At 41.5% G+C, this 13,120-nt stretch overlaps 1 long non-coding RNA gene across 2 annotated transcripts; it reads right to left on the reverse strand.

Moving 5' to 3' along the window:
• Positions 1-1,615: 1,615 nt before the first annotated feature.
• LOC105354211 lies at positions 1,616-13,088 on the reverse strand. Of its 2 annotated transcripts, none has more exons than XR_002873631.1 (4): positions 12,860-13,088; positions 12,680-12,791; positions 6,677-6,738; positions 1,616-2,297 (listed from the first exon to the last, which is right to left on the reverse strand). It is a non-coding gene; the product is annotated as an uncharacterized LOC105354211 (long non-coding RNA). The 2 variants fall into 2 exon arrangements; XR_002873629.1 differs by having other exon boundaries at positions 1,616-2,335.
• Between the last annotated feature and the right edge of the window lie 32 nt (positions 13,089-13,120).

The following is a 13,120-nucleotide window of genomic DNA, read 5'->3' on the forward strand; positions in this document are numbered from 1 at the left end:
CTAAAATATAGTAACATCAAAGCCCCAAATGGCAAAAAGAACACCAGTAACTATGATATTCTATGAAAGTACCTCATTTATTTGTACATGATTTCTGCTTAAGAAATGACAGATGTACAACATCCACTTGCACTGTTTTCTCAAACCATAATTACATCAAAATATGGGATCTGCTTTAAACTATCTAACTATCTTTCTATACAAAGTACACCAAGCATGACCTGTAAGAAGTAAATACATTTATTGAATAAAATGCACTACTAGTATATTTCATTTTCATCTGCATCTTTGAGTCCGACTGCAGTGAGTTTTGATCAATGTGGTCGGTTATTCTGCAGTCTGACCAAGAAAATCTACAAGGGGGGGGTTCTCCTGGTCAATGGGGCACTGATCAAAGAAATAAAAAAAAAAGATCCCAGACCAGATTTAACTGATTTAAATACTACAAAACGGTACATACAAACCATTCACAGATTTGACATAAATGTCAATTTCAAACAATGTATAAGACAGTTGGCATGTTTTAATCTCTGCATAAATTCCACCGTGACTAATTGTATGAGAGTGAAATTCTGAACAACACAAATTGTACCCACATCCAACATTTGTCTTGCAAATGTACGATGAAAAGAAATAACCATATTTGTCGTTTTCTTCCAGCCAAGACCACTTAAATTTGTTTATCGTCTTCTCTAGACTGATGTCATGACCACGCTCAATAATAACGATGCCCGCCATTATTTTAACACAAATTTGATCACAAACTCTTCAGATTTGTTTGTGAAAGTTTAGCGTGGGTCCACCATTTTTGGTCTCTAGGGAATCTGTCACGCTGACCACGTGGTACAGACAGCCAATCAGAGCAGTCGACGCATCCGAAAGCAACTAAAACGTCCCGGGATTGGTCAATTAGGCCGGAAAGAGGAAGACAGAGACGGAGAAATATCAAAAATAAAGCAAAAATTCGCCGATTGACAATTTTTTCATCCGGAAAGCGATTTGTCTGTAGAGATCAGGTCTTTATTTCCTGGAAGGTACGATCGCTTTGCTGAAAAACCCGAATTTCCGGGAATACCCGGAAGACTTTCATCACTGTAAAAGGTTCAGTCTTCATAAAAGTTCGTGTTCTGTGACATTTTTAATGTGGGCACAGATTCATGGTGGCGTCCTGCAAACATTAGCTTGCCTTTCATTCATTGTGTGTTGTTAGGTGACTAATGGAAAGATTGACAGGGTTTTGGAGGAGGACATTAAAGGACTCGCTCTAAACATCGAGTCTGACACCGTTTCGTGAGTTTTCTCAGTTCCTCCTCTGCTGCAGTACAAAGTAGAGACGCTGAATAGATAAACGTGTTGTTGCTTCACTTATGTGCTTCCAAACTCCGCCTTCCTGCAGCACCACATACATCACGTGTCCCACAGACCCCACAAAGATCCCGGGGATCAAATCCCCATTCCTGGTCTTGATTCTTAAAACAACGGAAATGTTTAGTTTTGAGGTCCAAGTAAGGTTTCAGACTGGTTTTGTGTCGCTGAACGCCGTAATTGCCTTCATTCATTGCAATTTCTTAGTCTACAATTGACTCCACATCAGATTTCGGACAACAGAAATGTGCGTTGGTGGCTGAAGTGGTCCACCATCCATAAAGAGAAGAAGGTGGACCACTTCAGGGCAAACCTGCCTTTCCAGGGAGACGGGTGGAGGCGTCTGGTTTTCGACTTGCAAAACATAACTAATACATCCTTCGGATCCAGCTACATCGAGACACTGCGGATCCAGATTTGTGGACGTGAAGCCAGCGAGGGGATGTTTGTCTGCAGATTGATTGATCTTAGGTTGTCGTCTTCATCAGATGGATCCGGAGGGTGTATTTTACAGACAGGGAGTACTCAGAGGACGAGATCTTCAAAGATTTCAAGCTCCCCCTCCCCCAGAGGGCCAAAGTGAGTAGCGTCTACATACTGGACTGGTTCTGGGTTCCATCAGAACTCAAAATATTCTCTTTTTTTTTACAGAAGTAGATCCTGATGGCCCTCTGTACTGGTTCGCTGGTTCCAAATTATCTGGTGGAGGAATCTGCAGACTTTTCCTCCTTAGAATGAATGTTTTTGTCTTATCAGTTGTAAAGTTTACATTTTAACATTGTTGTAAGTTTTGTTTTGTAATAAATTCAAATTTGTTTTACAGAAGTAGATCCTGATGGCCTGAAGTGGTTCGCTGGTTCCAAGTCTGTGGTGGAGGAATCCTTCACTTTCGTCCTTTACCGTGTCCCTGAGCAGCCGCAGGGGCACCTCTCCTGCAAGACCAGAGAGCTGCACTTTTGAGATCCTTTCCCTAGAAAAATAAAAAAAGGAAATGAATCCCTATAAACTGAAGTCATGATTTACTCTAGAAAAAGCTTACACACATCTCTTCTCATCACTACTACTAAAAAACTTCTAAGTCAGCTACTAGTCTGTGAGGCTCATGTTCAGAATTATTGGGACAGTCTTACATGGCGTTTCATCTCTGAAACGGGCGTGAAAGGGCTTAAAGTGAAAGGGCGTAAAGACAACTGTGCGGGCGTATTCAGGAACTGAGTGAAGAACCTTACAACCATACAACCGCGCAGACGCAATTCTAACCGAGCGACCCCGCATTTTAAAAGTGCACTGTTGCAGTCTTAACCGAATGGCGATCCTGCGCCACGTTGGGTTTGCGCGCAGTGTTCGGGGTGTGTTTGTCACTTGGGGGCAGTGACCTTTCTGGTTGATCTGATTGGCTGCAATTTGCTGGTCAAATCCGGCGAGAGAGCGGGGGGGTTTAACTCTTGAGCTAACCCCCCCTACATACAGTACTTTCACAACCATAGGGCAGTTCAATTTTTTTATTCCTTTTTAACTTGTTCTGTCCAACAACTGAGCAAACAGATTAGAGCTGAAGGCCTTTTATGTTGGACAGGTTTTACTAGCACAAAAAGAGGTTATAAACCTCTTTTTATTGTATTATTGTTTATTTGTTATATTTAGTGTGTGTGGGGAGGGAGAGGGGAAGAATGTGGGGGGGGGGGGGGGGTAGAAGAGAATAAAAGAGAGAGAGGTGGAGAAATTGGGGGACACAAGCGCTGATTTGAACAAGTTATTCTAAACTGTGTAACAATTATACCAGATCTGCTGAGATGACAAATATTACATCCAAAGGTGAAATTCTGACACTAAGATGGGGGGGGGGTATCTGTCCATCAATACACTATGGGTTAGGAACAGGGATGAAGCAGACAGGGAGCAGTGTGGCAGTGTGTACGTGGGGATGGAGATACAGACATGCTGCCGAAGTTAACCGTGTGTTCACAATGGGAACCAGATCCTACCCAGCCCGACCAGGAGAGGGGGGAAGAGACCCCCGGGCCATGAGCACCCCCGGCCTAACCACCCACCCACCCAGGCAGGTGCAGAGGGAGCCCCCGGGAGGCATAGGAGAACCCGGCGTGTGTGCTGCTAACATGCAGTGTGTGTGTCTAAAGTGGAAGTTAAAATTGTGAGGCGGACCAGTGAAAGATGAGCACAGATGTATCGCTGTGCCCCCCTCCACCAGACCATCCCAACAAGGCCCTTAAATGATACAAGGTTTCTAATATGCGAGTAAAAGTTGAATAGAGGGCGGGCGCCGACGCGACCCCAGAGAGAGACGCCCCCAGCGAGCCCCACCAGCATGTCCCACCCATCCAGTTCCCGGAGCCCTATGTGCAACGCTGGTTTGTGTGTGATGGCAGCATACCCTGCCACACCCACAAACTAAATGGCGGTAACCTCCCCATTGCACACTTTTTAATTATTATTTCAGATTTTTATTCTTAAATAAATGCACACATTTCTTTGAGTTAAAATGCACATTTATTCTGGTTTCAGTATTTATTTGTAGCAAATACACATACATTTGTTTAGTTTACTTATTCTGGTTTGTTTAATTAATGTCACCTATTTTTGAGTTGTCAGTGCTGAGGGTGCTACTGGTCCCTACAGATGTGGCTGAGGTTCTGCTCCTGCAGCTGTGCTGTGAGGACTGGCAAAGGAGGAGCTCAAATCTTCACAGCCTTTAAATACTCCAGTCAGACAATTGGGCAGGTGCCATGTACAGAAGCCTCCAAGGTAGGGTTGGGCCGATGGACGATATCATCGTCCATCGTGATGGGTGACTGACATCCCGATGGAGAGACCACCATCGTGATGCCACGCCCCCGCCACGTTGCGCGTCGACACCATAAGCCGCGGTTACATGTAGAAAATATCCTGATGGGATCAATGGTCGGATTAGAATCCAACCGTGTAGATGGGCCCAGAAAAATGTTTTCAGAATGTAAAAACGTTCACTAAGGTCACAATTTCGGTCGGAATAAATCATTCGCACATGCGCAGTATTCGCACATGCGCAGTTTGAAAACCGGAAGAGGATACAACTTCCGCCGAGCGGCTTTTTTTCCAAACTTTATTGAATATAACAATTCAATACAAAACGATAACAGCGCCGAGCGGCTATATACATTGACATGTCAGCTCGGTAAAATACGAGATGATCTTCTAAACTTGCTTTTAATAATGTTACGGTTATTATGAAACACCTGTTCGCTCATCATTTGAATTTTAATCCGTATGGTCAGTGCTTTTTCTGAACGTAGCCAGGATTAGCAGTATGCTAACACGGGCTAACAACATTAGCTTTGGGTGGCGCTGCATGCTGTGATAACATCAGCCTTTATTTAGTCGGGACACGACTGGAAACCCAAATCCACGTGATTGTTTGAATGTTTTCTAAGGACTGAGCGACATTTCTGCTTTGATGCTTAAACCTCTGTGTGTCTGCTGACGATCTGAGCTGTGCTCAGACACACTTTTAGACCCGGTTCTGAGTTTGATAGCTCGTCCCCCTAGAGCTGCGGGACGGATCGCAGTCTAAAATCTCCCACACATACCGCTCATGTACCCCCCCCCCCATCCCCCCATCAAACACAGAGCTGTAAATCCGCACTCCGCCGGTCCACTCCGCCAGTTAAGTGCGGGAGCGGACCACTTCTTTTCTATCTTGCTTGTTACTTTTTCTGTTAAAGTCACTTCCCTCAGTTTATACTGGATCATCGCGGATTAACCATTAGTTGGGAAATAAAATGAAAAAAGCAAAATAACGAATAGCAGTTATATAAGAACGAAAAATGCAAAAATACCCCCCCCCCCCCCCCCGACGATGTCATCGTCCATCCCGATGGTTGACAGCAAACATCGTCAACGGCCAATTTAGGGGACATCGCCCAACCCTACTCCAAGGTGAGAAACCAATGGACTTATTTAATGTTTATTTGCTTTGCTTCTGTTGGTCATTATTCATTTTGTTCCACTTTTGATGATTTTTCTTTTCCACTAAGAGACAAAGTTTTGTGTTTAGTCTTGTCTTTATAGTCTTTGTTAAATGTCTGTGTAGTCTATGTTAAATGTTAGTTCCCCCCCATGTTTCCCAGGTGGTCTGATCAGCCACTATATATGTTCCCTGTTGTCTCTTTGGTTAGGTCAGTATGATTCTGTTACTTGGTCTGCTCAGTCGCTTAAGTTCAAGTTAAAGTTAAGTTTGTTGCCCGAGTTAATTATGTTTCTGTTGAGCTCTTTTAAGGGCCCAGTTTGTTAATCCTTTTACATTTGAGAAAAATGAAAACTTTAATTTTTTGATAAACTTCTGTTGTCCTCTTTGGCCGCTCGATCCCTCACAGGGTGGGAGTGGGAAGGAGCAGGAGGATGGGCACAACCGGGGGAAGAAGACTCCCCCAGGGCGACCAGGGTGTCAGGAGGCGACAAGCCAGACACAGACAGAGGCCAGAGTTGCGCCAGCGCAGAGGGATAGTCAGCAAAAAAGGGGGCCCGGTGCCACCCCCGAGGGGCAGGAGGTCCAACCCCACCAATCATGCCCTGACTTCCCTAAGAGAACCCCTTAACCCAGGGGTGGGGAAACTATGGCCAGCTGTTCATTTCAGATACAGAAGATGAGGACTTTGATAGATTTTTTGGATGCTGATTGATGACTGAAAAAATTCAAAATAAATCAAAACCAACTCAGATTTGCGCTCGCTGCCTCTTTTTTTTATTTTTTAACTTGTCCTGTCCAACAGCTAGGCAGACAGATGAGAACTGAGGGCCTCTTGTGTTGGACATATTTTACTTTAACAACAGGGGTTGTTAATCTTCAGACAAACCAAAGGTATGTCTATGTATAAACCCCTTTTGTAATTGAGGCCACGCTCACTGCCTCTTTCAAACACACACCAGCGTGCACGTTTTACCGGTATGTGTTAACGTTAAATACAGGAAAAAAAGACTGATAACTGAAACTGTGCCTTTCAGTACTATTGTATTGTGAAGTTGAGGAGTGCGTTATGGGAAATAATATGGCTTTCACTGTTTGTTTGTGTGTGTATGTCTGGCAGCTCAGTGTGTGGTGTGGCTCTTTGACTATCACAGTTAGAAATTTCAGCTTTTTGTGTCAAAACTTGTTCGCCACCCCTGCATATGTTAGAGGCTTTAATAGAAAAAAAAACGGCTGATGTAACGTGGATTTAAACATTAACCACTGACCTAAAACCAAGGTAAGAAAGTGCAGCGTGTTTTTCTGTGCTGTAAGTGAAAGTATGTATGTGAAAGTCACTGCATTTGTTACCGTTTTAATCCATGTTACATCCGCCATTTGGACGCTGACTCCATCCAAAGTCTGGGAGAGTCCTGTCAAAATAAAACAGAAATATGAATAAATCAATGAGAGGATCGGACAGTGACATCTTTATTCCACAAATTATGATTTCATTATTAGGTTTGACCAAGAGTGGAGATTTATTATTATTATTATGTGTGTGTAATCATCATTTGTTTCAATATAAAAACCACTGTTGATAGAAAATGCATCTTTAGCGACCGAATGTGTCTGTTTAGTTGAGGGTTGAGTGATAGGTTCACGGACTGCCGTAAATGTAAATAACCTGCTAACACGGTGGTTTCTAAGTCGATTTTGTAGCGGCCATAGGGTGAGCAGGATGGTATAGACGGTGAAAACCGAGAGGCTATGTCTACCTACGATGACCACATCGAAAACAAAACGAAAAGGTTACTTCACAGTAGAGGCTTCACAGTAGAGGGCTGCAGTGGGATTGGGTCCCGCTGGGTCCCACAGGACCCAACGCAAATCTCGCGGGAGATGGCAGTTTGAATTGTGCTGCGGGTGGGAGCGGGCGCCCATGTTTCCATCTCTCTGACAGAGTTTGAAGCCAAAGCCCCTCCCCCGTCTTTTTACCTGCTTTTCCTCTCTACCTGTTCACCTCATCTGCAGCTGAGAGTTGTTTTTCCCGCACTCCTCAGTCTGTTCTACAAAGAGCGCAAAATAGGGTCATCGTAGGTTGACACGACAGTCGGGGCGCTCTAGTGCAAGCGCAGCACAAGGATGAAAGAGCTGTGACTCTATCTGGCAACACTGAGCGGGATAAGGAAACGCATGGTGTTCTGGGGCCTCATTTATAAAACTTTGCGTAGGATTTGCGTCAGAAGTGGCGTACGGATGAAACATAGGACGTGCGTACGCACAGAAATATTCGGAGTTATAAAACCGTGCGCACGCACATCCTACGCATCTTTCCCTTAATAAATCACAACCAATTCTAAATGCTGCGCAGCTTTTGCGGCCTCATCACACGCCCATAGTTGCCCATAAATAGTCCGTGAAACGCCCACAAATGAATATTCATTGATTGCGAAACCATGCCAAACACGGAGAGAAAATCAAAACAACGTAACTTCACTCAATGTGAAGTAGAAGTTATCGTTGGCGAGGTGGAAAAGAGGAGAATAATGTTGTTTGGAGGGCACAGTGTGGGCATTATTAATGCCAAAAAGGCACGTGAGTGCAGACAGCGGCAGACGCCGAAAATGCTGCAGCCTCACAACCTTGGACCGTGGCCGAAATAAAAAAGAAAAGGTCGGACATCAAAGTCAAAGCAAAAAAACGTCTAGCGCTGTACACGGGGGTGGGGTGGGGGGGGGGGGGGGCACCGGAGCTGACCCCTCCTGATGAGAGACTGGCGGCAATAATTGGGGAATCCCTTTTAAGTGGAGTGGTGACTGAGGCGCAGGGGGACACCGACGCGCCAGATGCACGGGGTGACACACCCCCAAAAGCCTGAAGAGGAAGTCGGAACCGGCTCATAAGCCACTCGTCCTCGTTTGCCAACAAGTCTCCTTGCTGTCTAAAGATGCGTTCACTCCGAATTCTTCCATTTGCCACATCTTCTAAGAGCTCAAGATCAGCCATTGTGCGTCATTACGCATTGTGATGGGGCATTTTATTTCCATCCATTTAATTACATCTGACAAGCTACAGATGTCGGGAATAATCGACGTGGAAATGGGAAATTGATCAGCGCAAATGTAATTTCTTGTTGCTTTCTGAATGGTTGAGACATACGCCATACATTGTTTTATGAAAAATAAAACAAACTAAAGGCATATGCATGAATACCATAATTCTGTAGCTTATGAAGAAATATTTTACTATGAAAACAACTTTCCCCAGTGGAGAATTAATGCATCTCTCTCTATCTATCCATCTGTCTGTCTAATTGCACCTATATCTGCTCCACCAGACGGACACATTGACGGGAATATCAGTTGTGTACATTATTTCGTTCTGTTAACTATATTATTTATATTATTTATGAGGATGAATTGCACAACATGCCAATATTGCAGAACATGTTTCACTTTTCTTTTTGCAAATAAGTGTTCATTTGAATTTCTGTTGTAATTTTCGTTTGATATTTTTATTTGTTTCACTGCTGATCGATCAAACGTGTTCGTGTAGGCTGTTAATTGTAAGACTTGCTTTGTGAAGTCTTCATGTTATTTCTGAGAGGCAGTATTGTCATTTTCACTTTCACGTGTTTCTTCCATCTGCCGACGGTGTCGCCGTTTCTCCTTTCACCCGTTTTTGTGCGTACGCCTGGGTCAGAGTTTGCGTGAAGGACCGCACATTTTCCCGTCAAGTTTGCTTTTTATAAATCTCAATTATTGCGTAGAGAGTGGCGTACGCCTTCTTTTGTGCGTACGCAACGTTTATAAATGAGGCCCCAGATCTGCATGCTGATGCCCCACTGAGGCGCAAAACAGCAAAAACTGGAAAAGGCTGAAGCTAAAAAGTATTTTTCCATCAGGAAAAAAATAATTCATAGATTTTCATCTCTGTTGAACCATTAATGTTTTTTTCCTCCATAAATTCAAGTGACTTTGACCTGCATCTGTACCAGGTGGTTCAGCGCGCTTTAAGAGATTTAACCGCTGGCTTCAGAGGGACATCACTTTAAGAGGAAGAACTTTACTGTCCAAAGCTGAAGGAATCTCCAGATTGACATATCCAGCACTTGCTCTCAATGTCAACACATCCATTCTTAAAACCGTGGATAAAATGCTCTACAAATTTATTTGGAAAAATAAAACTCATTACTACATTAAAGATAACGTGCTTTTGAACACAATAGACACAGGAGGACTTAATGTCTTAGATTTCACCACCTTAAATTACACTTTTAAGATCAATTGGATTAAGAAATTTCTTAGCAACCCAGATTCCTTATGGAATTTTATTCCAAACTATTTATTTGCTAAACTCGGTGGACTCCCTTTTCTTCTCCAATCTAACTATAACATTCAAAAGTTGCCCATTAAATTTGCAAATTTTCCCAAACAAATGCTTCTGGCCTGGTCCCTAATCTATAAACATTCATTTTCTCCTCACAACTTTCATATCTGGAATAAAACTAATATTTTATACAAAAATAAATCTTTATTCTTCCCCTACTGGTTTCAAAATAATATACTCTATGTAAATCAACTTTTTAACTCAGAAGGGTGTTTAATGTCATACAATCAATTTTTAACCACTTATAATATTCCAGTTACCCCCAAAGAATTTGCAGTAGTCATGGATGCTATTCCTGAAGGTATTATAATCAGTGATGAAAGTCAGGCAAGGAAAAAATCCCTGAACTTTTCTTTGAGCGATATGGCGGGCACAGAGCGAAATTTTGGAAAAATACGTGGTCTTAGATGCATTCTGGTGCATTCTGGCAGCTAGTTATTCACTTCTTTATCAAGAAACTAAGACTAATTGGAGCATCATGATTTGTCATTCAAACCCCTAGTTTGACTCTCCATTAAGGACTTGCTGGTCCTAAAAAAGAATTTGGAAAATTGCTCAAAGTAACACAATCCTACAATCTACGCTTTTCCTTAAAGCTGCAAAACATACAATTGCTAAAATATAGTAACATCAAAGCCCCAAATGGCAAAAAGAACACCAGTAACTATGATATTCTATGAAAATACCTCAGTTATTTATACATTATTTCTGCTTTAGAAATGACTGATGTACAACATCCACTTGCACTGTTTTCTCAAACTATAATTACATCAAAATATGGGATCTGCTTTAAACTATAATTCTATAACATAATACATCAATTCTTTAACACCAATACTAAGTAATCTGGGAAATATCAAAACAAACATACAAACTAAACTAAACATTGTAAACATTATTTTTTAAGGGAGTGCGGGTCCAAACCATCAAATACTTATAATTAATGTTAACTATACTGAACTAAATCATGGTAATTAGGAAATACAAATAAATTAGATAGAGAAATGTATTCAAAATAAAAACTGAAACTCAAAACTAAAATTGAAATTATTTCAAAATGTGGTTTTGAGATTATTTTACACAAAAAAGTATTTGACCTACACTACCTTAAAAATCTTTTTTTTTTTTTTTCCAGCCAAGACCACTTCAATTTGTTTTTTATCGTCTTCTCACAACTGAGGTCGTGACCACGCTCAATAATGACGATGCCTGCCATTATTTGAACACAAATTTGATCGCAAACTCTTCAGATGTGTTTGTGAAAGTTTAGCGTGGGTCCGCCAGTTTTGGTCTCTAGGGAAGCAAGTCACGCTGACCACGTGGTGCAGACAGAGCCAATCAGACCCGTCGACGCATCCGAAAGCAACTAAAACGTCCCGTATGTTGGTCAATTAGGCCGGGAAGACGAAAGATGGCCACGACCATAGAGGAAGCGATCTGCGGAGAAATATAGAAAATAAAGCTAAAATTAGCTGATTTCAGACCATTTTCTAATCCGGAAAGCGATTTGTCCGTAGAGATCAGGTCTTTATTTCCCGGAAAGTACGTTCGGTTTGCTCAAAAACCCGGATTTCCGGGAATTCCCGGAAGACTTTCATCACTGATAATGTTATTTAAAGGTCTTGTACACCCTTTACCCTCACGTTCAGTCTCTTTATTTGAAACCAATATTGGCAAGACCTGCTTTACTACGAGAACGTCTATAAAAAAACAAGATCACTGTTTCAGAGAGATATTGCAGTTGTTCCCTATGTAACCCACTATTGGGGAAAATTTGCCCCAGATATTGAATGGAAGAAAGTTTGGACTTTATCCTCTAAATATTTTATTTCAAATAAATCCCAGGATGTTTGCTTTAAACTTCTTCACAGATGCTACCCAGCCAAATCCTCACTACACATAGACATTGATAAAAACTGCTCCTTCTGTAAATTAGATACTGAAACAATTATACATAAATCTTTTCTGGAAATGCCCCCAAAGAGGAACTTTTTGGAAAGACTTTACCTCTTTTGTTCAATGTAAAATTTATAAAAAATTTGATTTGGTATACAAGAATATATTATTTGTTTTTTTATAATGTTAATAATTCACTAATAAGGGAATACTATTTAATTAACCTTTTATTAATACTAGCCAAATTCCATATTCCTGAATGCAAATTTTCTGGAAAAAAAAAAAACCTTATTCAAACTTTTTATGATTGAGATAAGCCAATCTATCAGAACAATAAAATTTTTCTTCCAACCTCAGAGCTATAAGAATCTTTGACACCCTGGAATTTTTTAAATGTATAGAATAGCAACTTCTGCTTTTACTGCTCTTGTTTATAATCTTTTTTTCCTCCTTTGTTCTTTATGTTCCCCTGGCACATTTTGTTACTCTTTTTTAATCTATGTACTTAAAAACTGACTTGCTTTTGTATCCTGTATATCTTCAATAAAGTTTTAAAGAAAAAAAAGAATGTAAGAGCAGGCTGCGCCATTTTGTTCGTGCTGTAACCGTTCTGACGTACAAGGTTAATAAAAGCTGTTTGACCACCGCCCGTCTGAGGAGCTTCTTTGCGGCCACTACAGTATCAACACAAATACGTGTTTCATTTTTCCTGCGGGGCGGGAGTGTAACGAATACATTACGGGATTGGTCAGAAATTCGGCGGGCGGGATGAAGAAAATAGTCCCGCGCAGGGCTCGACTTCACAGCATGTGATTGGTCACCATCATGAAGTGACCCATCTTTACAAAATTAATCTAGATTTACCATCGAAATTACAGTGATATACATATATTCTAATACTATTTCATAGTCTTACCTGTATAATATGTAAACAAAGGCAGAGTTTTTATGATATCCAAAGACAGAAGGGTGAGGTTTACATGGAACAACTCGTTCGCCAGTGTTAGCTAATTTGACACATTACGCTATTAACAAACAGGAAGGTCGTTTGAGCATTAGCATCTTGGCTATACTATAGTGACGTACCAGCTAGGTTGTAGCATTGGTGTCAGAAGTGGAATCCTTCGCCGATGCCAGTGGCGGTTTCTGACAGTGCCAGGCCAGGGCGGCACTTCACTGGGAGAGGCGTATCCCGTGTCTGCGGTGTAACACAGACGGACATGAGAAATTCTACATGGAGACTATCAGCCATTATTTTTCACTTACCTGCAACAGCACACATTTAACTCTCTTAGTAGAGAGTAGGCAGACGTGGAACATCGCACCCATCTCTTCATCCTCTCCCCTCTCCTTACTTATGGTGCAAAAATAAATAAATAAATAAATAAATAAATAAATAAATAAATAAGGATGAAATAACTAAGAGTAAAACAACGTAAACCAGTCACATGAAAAATAATTAGGCAGAAAAAAACTGTGTTTAACCCTATTTCGACGAGAGCAGGCAATGGGGATTATTTCCCACAA

This window comes from Oryzias latipes, chromosome 1 (assembly GCF_002234675.1).
Source record: "Oryzias latipes chromosome 1, ASM223467v1".
Taxonomy (NCBI): domain Eukaryota; kingdom Metazoa; phylum Chordata; class Actinopteri; order Beloniformes; family Adrianichthyidae; genus Oryzias; species Oryzias latipes.